We start from the raw sequence: 9,633 nt of genomic DNA on the forward strand, positions 1-9,633 counted from the left end.
CTCTGTCCATCAACAGCGTGTTCGCGTAGTGTTGGCGGCCCTGTCGCATCGCGTCAACACGAACTATTCGGAAACATGTCGTTGTCGTCCGCCAACAGCTGCCGCGAACTTGTTCTCCGACAGTTGGGCGACACCGTGTCACACCGCGAAAACTTGCTGCTCATTGAGGCGCCGATGTCAGGAGCCGCCCATTCCGCTACTATTTCGCCCAAATTCATGCGCTATACGCGGGGCTGGGAAAATTGAATAGCGAAAGAGGCTGTACCATACGTGCACATACCCTGACAAGCAAACGTCTCGTTTCTCGAGGAGTGCGCATAACAGGACACTCACCGTTGGAGCGACAGTCCTGGGCGGTATATCCGTGTAGCTCTAGCAATCCGGCACGGAGCATTTCATATGGTAGCTTTTGTTGTTGGGCTAGTTGGTTTGATTCCAGGCTTGCGAGACTCAGCGCACAAAGGCGAACCACAAGAACACGAGGGACGACTGGACGAAGCGGATCAGCGCTTCGTCCTTTTTGCTCTTCGTGCGCCGAGCCCCGCAAGCATTTCGTATGGCGCAGTGAGGCCCGAGGGGACCCAACCACACGTCGCGAAACACACGTGTGTACTGTGGCAGCGGCAGCTCCTAGGCCATCGGCCCGTCTAATGGTCCAAAGTTCCATCAATCGTCTGCGCTCAGCGCGCGCCTCAGATTTCTAGAGCAGGCGTCGCGTAGCGAAGGCATTCCTCCAGAGCGGGGCGTACGTGCAACCGCAACCGACACCAGCTACCGTCTACCGCTTGCCATGTCAATTGACGGCGAAATTCCCATGGTGCTTTCTATTATATTTTTTATGACTAGGCTTCATTCACCACCAGCCCGCGGCGCTCCCTCCTATTTTTTTTTCTTTCTCCATGCCGTCCGCCAAAACAGACTAGGCCCAGCGACGAGTACGGCAGGCAGGCAGCAGCGCATATCATCGCCTGGCGCACCTCCGGGAGGCGCTGTTGCCGAAAGCTGCTCCACACTTTGTGCAGGCATGCTGCTGTTGCACAAGTATAGCAGGCAGTCCTTCCGATAGCAGCTTTTTTTCTGATACGAACATGCACTGCATCAAACCAAGCCGCGGTACATATGCTGCACCACTCCGCGGTCTCGGCAGCGGCGACGGACAACGCGGACCATCGGTGCACCGTCTGCGACAGCCTCTACAAGTTTTAGTGAATGAAAACTGCAATTAAGCAGAGTTTTGGTTATAGTTAGGTGTACTCAACAATTGTTTACATCACAGCATGGACGTATACATAGAATCCCTACGAAACGCCGGTGTGCAACCGCAGCAATCTCGCTCGACAACGGGAGGAGCGACCGTCGTCAGCACTCGTCTGCATGCGCTGCCTGCAAGACGCCACAACAGCCACAAGTGGAAAATGGTCTACAAGGAAACTTTCTGCAAAAAAAAAAGTATCTGCAAGTAGGAAATGCGCAGGAATGAGTCAATCAGCTCAGATATGAGTGCTTTGGTTGGGGTGTTGTCGCCCGGAAATTCGCCCGGCCGGCGAACAGGCCAAACAGCGTTGACAGACACTGTTTCCTGCTTGTTTTGGTTGCCGAACACTGTCACACCGAGGTAACACTGCAGCAACCTGTTCAGCTTCCCGGCTGTTCGTGCGGTGTGACATACTGTTGGGGAACAAGTTGGTTCGGAAACTTGTTGGCGGCTTGTTCAGCAAACTTGTTCGGTTGAACATTGTCACACCGAGGCAACACTGCAGCAACCTGTTCGGCTTCCCGGCTGTTTTTGCGGTGTGACATGCTGTTGGGCAACAAGTTGGTTCGGAAACATGTTGGCGGCTTGTTTGGCGAACTTGTTCGGTTGATGTCGCTGTTGTGTTTCCGCAGTGTGACTCCGGCTTAAGGCGCTCGACTACTGGGATCGAATCCTGGCTGCGGTGGCCGCTTTTCGATGGAGGCGAAAACCAAGGCGCCCATGTACTGTGCGGCGCGAGTGCTCGTTAAATAACCTCAGGGGACTTAATGTCCGGAATCCTCAAGTATGACTTCTGTCATAACATGAGGCGCTTTGGGAAGTCAAAACCCATAGACTAAACTAAACAAAATTTTAAGCGATAGCTTATAGCTGAATAACCATCGCCGTCGTAATTGTAGGTGTGGTAGGCACTCCGCAAGGGAAACAATCGGGGGCTGCGTAAAAAATGCGTATCATGGTAATTTGTGGTTCTAGTGATTGATGATTAGTTGATTCGTGATAGGCGATGAGGAGGTGATAAACCATTGCAATTAACTGACCAATGAAGTAAATTAAGAAATTCAAAAAATATATTAGAAAAGGGGGTTGAGAGGAGCGAATGTGCTCAGAATGAAAAGGCAGTGCTTGATGATGCTAAATGAAAAAATCTAGAGTGTGCAGTGGGTCAATTGAATAAATGAAGTCATCGAAAAATTAATAAATGAGAAAAAGTGGGCTTCAAAGGTATCGCAAGTGCTCAGGATGAAAATGCAATGCTTCTTGATGTTAAATATGAATGTGGTGTGTGTAGTTGATCAAATTAATAATTAAAATAATTAGGAAATAAAAAAATTGTCTTGATTTGGTTTATGGGGTTTAACGGCCCAGACCGACTGAGGCTATCAGAGACGTCATAGTGAAGGGCTTCAGAAATTTCTACCACCTGGTGTTCTTTAAAGTGCACTGCCATTGCATAGCACAGGCGAGTCTATAACCTACACTAAAAAGCGGCCGTCGAGGCCGGGATTTAATCCCGCATTGTTGGGCACAGCAGTGGAGTGCCCTAGCCACTTAACAAAAATGGAATAGAGAGAGAGTAAATGTGTCCTAACGCTCAGAATGATAAAGCAAGGCTTGATGATGCTAATTAAAAATATTTAGAGTTTAATTGGTTTGATTTGGTTTATAGGGTCTAACGACATAAATCAACTCTCTTGGCTATGAGAGAGGGCGTGGTGGAGGGCACCGGAAGTTTTGGCCACCAGGAGTTGATTAATCGGTACGGGCTGCAGCGCGCAGGATTCCAGCGCTTGAATGAACTGAAGAAGGAAAATATTGAAGCAGTTTGCCTGCAGTTGTTACCACACTACATTAAACTTGAAGAGCGTAAGTTCTCACATTTTGCGATTTCGCGTTCGTTTGTCCGGGTTTGTAACCTTACCACCTACAGCTTGAGTTCGAATTCCTTTAACCTCGAAGCAGTGTTCGCCATGGTGGGTTGCCACCATAGCTACCGAAGATGACGGCCACCATAAGGCCCACCCTAGGTGACGTCAGGTCGGTTGCATGTTGCGAGTTGCGCGTTCGAGCATTATTAGGAGCCTCCACTGTCGAAACCATGCAAGCGCACTGGTGGCAGAGGCAGAATGCAGCTTGCGCCGGGCCTAATGCAAATACAATTTCATAAACCACGGAAGCACGGGACGCAATACATTTATATTTGCGGCTTAATTTCGAAAAGAGTTGAAAGCAATTGTCGAACCTCGATATATCGAACAGCGCGGTGATTGCAAAATAGTTCGATATAGCCGGAATTCGATATACAAAATCACGTAGAAAACGCGTCAAAAACTAGTACAAATCAATCAATGAACCAATCGTGGCACAGTGGCGCAATAATACTCACTTGAAGTTTCAAACAAAGTATTTATTCATTTGGCTTAAAGTACTGTAGCAGCGTAGCTTGCTTCAAATTGGCAACCGAGTGCTTAACCACGGCGTCCTCAACGTAGTCTAAACGGTCCACAAGCGATAGTCCAGCGCCTTCTATTGCGCCGCAGTAGCGGCGTACAAGGTCCAAAGCAGCTACAGCCTCAGTTGCAGTCGGGAGCGGGGCAGCGCTTACGGGATCAACCTCGGCAGCGTCTTCGTTTGGCCGCTCAGCAGTAACTTCCGCCGCAATCTCTACATCTGTCAACTCCGCCACTGTTCCTGTGCTGTCATCACCGCCAACGAAGTCATCAATGCACATGCTGTGTGGCTCAACACCGACAAAGCGCTCCAACTGGCTCCAGGTTTCTTCGAGCTGGCATTCTTCCTCTGTGCCGTCGTCCAACGCTGATTCTTCAGTTGCTTGCTCGGAAGCTTCTTCAATGCGGCTTACAAAACCCGCATGCCGAAAGCAGTGAACTACTGTCGACTGCTTGACGCTGTCCCACGAGGCTTTCAGCATTTGAATGGCACCCAAAAGGTCTATCTTTAGCTCTTGGCCCATCCGCAGCTTGAGAAGCAAAATGTCGATCAGCCGACGTTTATAAATGGATTTGAAAGCGCGAATAATGCCCTGATCCAATGGTTGCAGCTTCGACGTCGTGTTCGGCGGCAAAAACTTAATTTCAATGTTGCTCAGCTGGACATCAGTGTGGTGTGCTGTGCAATTGTCAACGATGAGGCAAACCGTCCGGCCTTGACGCGCCAGCTCCGAGTCCCATGCCTTCAACCATTTTTGGAATATCTCCCGAGTCATCCACGATTTCTTGTTCCATGCGTATGTCACCGGAACACTGGGGCAGTTGCGCATGCATCTCGGGGTTTGGAACTTGCCTATGACAAGTGGCCGCAGCTTCGTGCTGCCGTCCATATTCGCAGCCAACAGAACTGTAATACGAGCCTTGCCTTGCTTGCCGCCGTGCCACTTGTCTCCGCGCGTGTCGAGGGTTTGTCGCGGAAGCATTTGCCAGAACAGGCCGGTCTCGTCAGCATTGAATATCTGATTGGGCTCATACTTGACGAGAATCTTAGGCCACTCTTCTTCAAGCCACTTCTTGATCTCGCCTTCAATGGCATCCTCACTTTCCCCCGAGACTGTCTTCCCGACAATGTTAAAGCGGGCCTTAAAACGTTGCAGCCAACCGCTGCTGGCATTGAAGTTCTCGGCACCGAGAATGAACGCAAAGTTCTTGACCTTCTGTTGTATCATCGGTCCCGATACAGGAATATTCCGGGCCCTTGCGTCGATGAACCATTTGTGCAGCGCCTTCTCAACGTCTTCAAAGGCAGCTTTGCGCACCTGCCGCGCGCCTGAGTGCTGGTTTTGTTCCGCCTTGGCCTTTATGTCACTCTTGTTTTTCAGCAGAGTGCTCAAAGTGCTCCTCGGTATGCTGAAAGCTTCGGCGACGCTTGACTTTTTTTACCATTTTCAACGCGGCGGATCACTTCCAATTTCGCAGCAAATGCAGGGTCGTCCGCTTCTTCGCGTTTGCAGCCATCACAACATTGAACACGCCGTGACAGGCCTAGGCCACCTAGGCTGCCTAGGCCACACACGATAACAACGACTGGCGCAGCCGAGACGCGGTTAGTCGTTGACAAACTAAATCAGGCTAGCCACCCTAGCCCGGCCAAGCCGCCGCGTGCATACGCCGCTACGTTGAAATGGCGCCCTCGGCACGACCGATGTATGCAGCGATCGTGCGCAGCAGTCGGGAACGCCCATCTCGCCGCCGCTATCTTCGAGGGCGTTGAGGGAAAGCTCGCCTCCTGTCAACAGAGTGCACATGGTTTGGGGTGGCGGAGTTCGATTTATCCATTTGGCAACCGACGCCGTTCGAAATAAAAAATTAAAAATGCATGCGATTTTCCGCGTGATATAGAAAGTGTTCGATATAATCAATAATTCGATATATCCGTGTTCGATATATCGAGGTTCGACTTAGTTCCAAAAACATTGTCTGCTTACGTGACATACACATCCATTTGAATCTCCGGCATTGATTCAATCATACATCTTTTTTTCATAAGGATGACCTGAGGCCTTAGTGTCTGCCCTTACGAAGCTCAGGGTATATATTCCTGGGTAGAGCTTTTAGGTGGTTTGAGGAGTTAGAGGTTTTGGTGCCTTGGATAGGATTTCACATGGAATGATATCATAGATGGGAGAAGGTGAAGGGATAATGGGGATCAGGTGGAGGTGCCGAAGAAGGTGTTGGCGGCTGCGGTGCAGGTAATTCGAAGAATCTGTTGTGTTGGGCATGTAGTATTTCTGTAGTGGTGTGCACGTGCTCGTTGCGGATAAGCGATTGGTGCTAGCACACTGCAGCAGGCGGAGTGTCAAGGAAGTGGCCTTTCTGATAAGAACATCAACGTTTTTGTTAGTTTTAATAAGCATATGGTAGAGGAGGTAATACACCAGGCGGCCGGTGATGAGGGCATCTGTCATAATAAGGGTGATGCCACTGTGGGAGTCACGCCAGCAATTATTGTTTGCTGGGGTAGGAGTTGCACGGAAAAATATTGCGTTCAAATGTCTTGTATATGGAGGCCTGTGAGATGATTAAAAAGAGATATGTTGCTGTCGTACATCCGGAGCTGTATTCGTGGGCCCTCAGGAAGTCGTCTGACTAAGAGGAGTTGCGATTTGAGGAAGGAGCATTTCAGACCCATATTGCTCAGGTGTGGGGTGATGATATCGATTGCAAATTGCAGAGTATCTTGCGCCACTACTATGGAGCTATCTAACGCCCATATGGTAACGTCGTCGGCATACTGTGCCGCGTGGAGGTCGGGCATGTTGGTGGGTTCTTTGACCAGAGGGGCTAGGGCTATAATAAATAATAAAGGGGAGAGAACCGCTTATTGCGGGTAGCGCTGATTAGGAAGGGACAAGCTTGGGGATGATATAGCGTCAAGTTGAATCTGTACTGTTCGTTGGGTAAGGAAAATTCGGAGGTATTGCCAGATTCGTTATCTACACTGACATTGCCAACGCTCTTTGAACGTCCAGTGTAAGACTAGTGCGGGTGCTGGCCGTGTACGTTTTAGTGTGGAATATCGTTTCCTTCAGGGAGAGGAGCACATCTTGTGCCGAAAGGTTGAGATGAAAACAATTTGGCAGTTGGATAGGAAGTCTGTAGGTTCAAAAAGGGTTGGAGTCCATTGAGGACTTGTTCAAATAATTTTTTCGAAGAACTGGTGAGTGAGGTAAGGCGAAGGTTTTGGATTTTGCTGGCGGAATTGGAAATAAAATTGATATGCCTGTGTTTTCAGACAAAGCGCAGCGTCCCGGTTCGCCAGTGATCATTAGGATGTCTGTTAGCACGTGAAATGAGGGGTCGTTGAGGTTGCTGAGGATTTATGTGATGTGGTCTGGAGGTCCAGGTGCAGTAGAAAGACGCATTTTTAGCAGCGCTCGTTTGACTTCGCGACCTTGATAAATGCTAGAAGTAGAGCTCAGGGTCTAAAACAAATTTTCATATGGTGCACGCCCTATGGTGGCGAAATGGTTAAGATCCCCGACTGCTGTTAGGAATACCTGGGTTCGGACCCGACCGCCGGCGGCTCTTTTCGATGGAAACCAAACGGAGAGACGTTGGTGTGCTGTGCGATGTCAGTACACGATAAGGATACACAGGTGGTCGAAATTACTCCACAGCCCTCTATACGGCACACCTTTTTCTCCGCTTTCAACCTCACACTCCTCCCATCCCTTAGGGCGCTGCTCAGCTGTCTGCCGAGGTGTGTTACAGATACGGAACAATTCGCGCAAACCAATTATTTTTTTGTAGTTCTAGTGAGTGATGTTTGATATGTGACCGGTGATGATGATTTAATTGTCATTCTAAGTGATTAAGTGATGAAATAAGGAGAAAAATTAAAAACGAAAAATGAAGAGATTCAAGAGTTTCAAAATCATATATGAAAAGCTAATGTTGGATGATGCTAATTAAAAAAATTGAATTGTATGATTTACGAATTGAAATGACGAAAAAAAGGAAAAGTGGCCAAAGATGTCAAACTGCTCAAAATGGAAAGTCAATGTTTGCGTATGCTAAGTATCGGCATACAGGATATTAAAGAAAAATATTTTTGGGGTTTAAGCAAGCATGAACCTAAGGATAGAGTGAAAGCTGTGACTTTAGCAGCGATAGCTTCTCTAACACGCGCTTGTCAATCCGCAGTTATCGCATGATTTTTATTTCAGTTAGTTTTGAGGGAAAGGAAGGAGCCGTATACTTTTGAAGGGATGTCACGGAATTGTGGACACCTACACCTAACCAGGGCAAGATCATGTTTTCATATTTTTCTTGTATATTATACATTGATTTATCAGAAAGAAAAGGCGCAGTATCTGTAAGACTTGAGGGAAGGAAGATGAGAGTGGAAGCGGAGAAAAAGAGGTTGTCACCTTTAACACTGTTCAAGGTGAAAACCTCCGCGACGCTGTCGGATCGAAAAGCTGGCGTAATGAGTCTTTCGCTTCAAAAGCTTTGTGAGTACTGCAGAGACTGCAGTTAAGAAAGGATGAATGTAAAACCCTGTTTAGCGAAAGAGAATTTTCCCGGCGTGGGTGGGGCCCTCAGTCCAGGGCACCAGAGGCCTTTGCCGTCTTGCGCGCTCTGTCGATCAGTTTGAGCTGGTCATCAGGCTTCGAGCTGAACAGCGCAGCCTCCCACTGCTCTGGTGTTGGTGTGGTGTTTATTGGCTCTACCTGTGTTTTTTGACACGCCCATGTAACATGGTAGAGAGTAGGGGGTTCCCCGCCTAGTGGGCATTTATTCTCGTATGTTTTGGGATGGATTTTACTGAGGAGACTCAGGTTGGGGTATGTATTAGTCTGCAGCTGTCTCCAGGCAACCGACGGCTCTCTATTAAGGTGTGCGTGGAGAGGTGGGTAGATCCTCCTTAAGGCTCTTTGCCATTCAAGGATGGCTCCATATCGTCTAGTGACTGCGTTGAGTTCCCAATAGTTGTGCGCCTCCCGGTTGGCGTATGCTCGGGCATTGGCGTCGGAACGTTGGTTAACTTTGACAGTCTCATGCCCTGGTATCCACGTTATGAAGCTTCTTGAAAAGGTCGTTTTTATTATTATTATTCTTGCCTTGGAGTATGCGGATAGCCACAGTGGATATGCGTCCACTGCTATACCTTCTGCATGCTTCTTGCGACTCTGTAATTATTTGTGTAGTAGCTTTCTCACCCTGGTGGGTGATAGCGAGAGCGAATGCCGCTTCCTCAGCCTCGAGAATGTTGATTTTGATCGAGGCGCAGTTGATTTCCCTAAGCTAGTGATCAACCACGCTGCCTACCGCTCCGCGTTGTGCTTTGTATGTGGTCGCGTCGACGCACAATATGTCTTTTTTTTTCTCATCGAAGCTTTTTTCGTGTGCCTCCGATCTTGCCACTCTTCTGTCCTTGTGTATTTTCGGATGCATGTCTTTCGGAATCGGGTTGACCTTAATGATCTATCTTATCTCCTTCGCTATGCTCCCCGTGCTATTTATTTCTGTGCAAGCATCTCTTATGTCCAATATATTCAGAGTGTTCCTTCCCGTGTGCCTCTGCATGAGTCTTATTTTCTGCGCGAGAAGATGGGCCTCGATGTGTTCTTGCACTGTGCTGTTTATGCCCAGTTTAGACAATATTTCTGTCGAGGTGTTGACCAGTAGTCCAAGAGCGAATTTGTAGGTCTTCCTCAGGATTGCCTCCAGTTCTTTTTCCTGTTCGAGCGCAATTTGGTAGGGGACACCATATACAATGCGACTTACAACGAGGGCCTGTATCAGCATACATATGTCCTCCTCGGACATTTCTCGTCTTCTGTTGGAGATTTTTGCAATCATTCGCGTGATGTGCGCGGTGGTATGTGCAGTGGAGAGATGCAAATTCAGAGCATTGCTGCT

At 48.5% G+C, this 9,633-nt stretch overlaps 1 pseudogene; it reads right to left on the reverse strand.

Moving 5' to 3' along the window:
- Nucleotides 1-8,309: 8,309 nt before the first annotated feature.
- Nucleotides 8,310-9,165, reverse strand: LOC146174440 (uncharacterized; annotated as a pseudogene).
- Nucleotides 9,166-9,633: the final 468 nt, after the last annotated feature.

Source organism: Amblyomma maculatum, chromosome 11 (genome assembly GCF_055883805.1).
Source record: "Amblyomma maculatum isolate TAMU_Amacu chromosome 11, ASM5588380v1, whole genome shotgun sequence".
NCBI classification, from domain to species: domain Eukaryota; kingdom Metazoa; phylum Arthropoda; class Arachnida; order Ixodida; family Ixodidae; genus Amblyomma; species Amblyomma maculatum.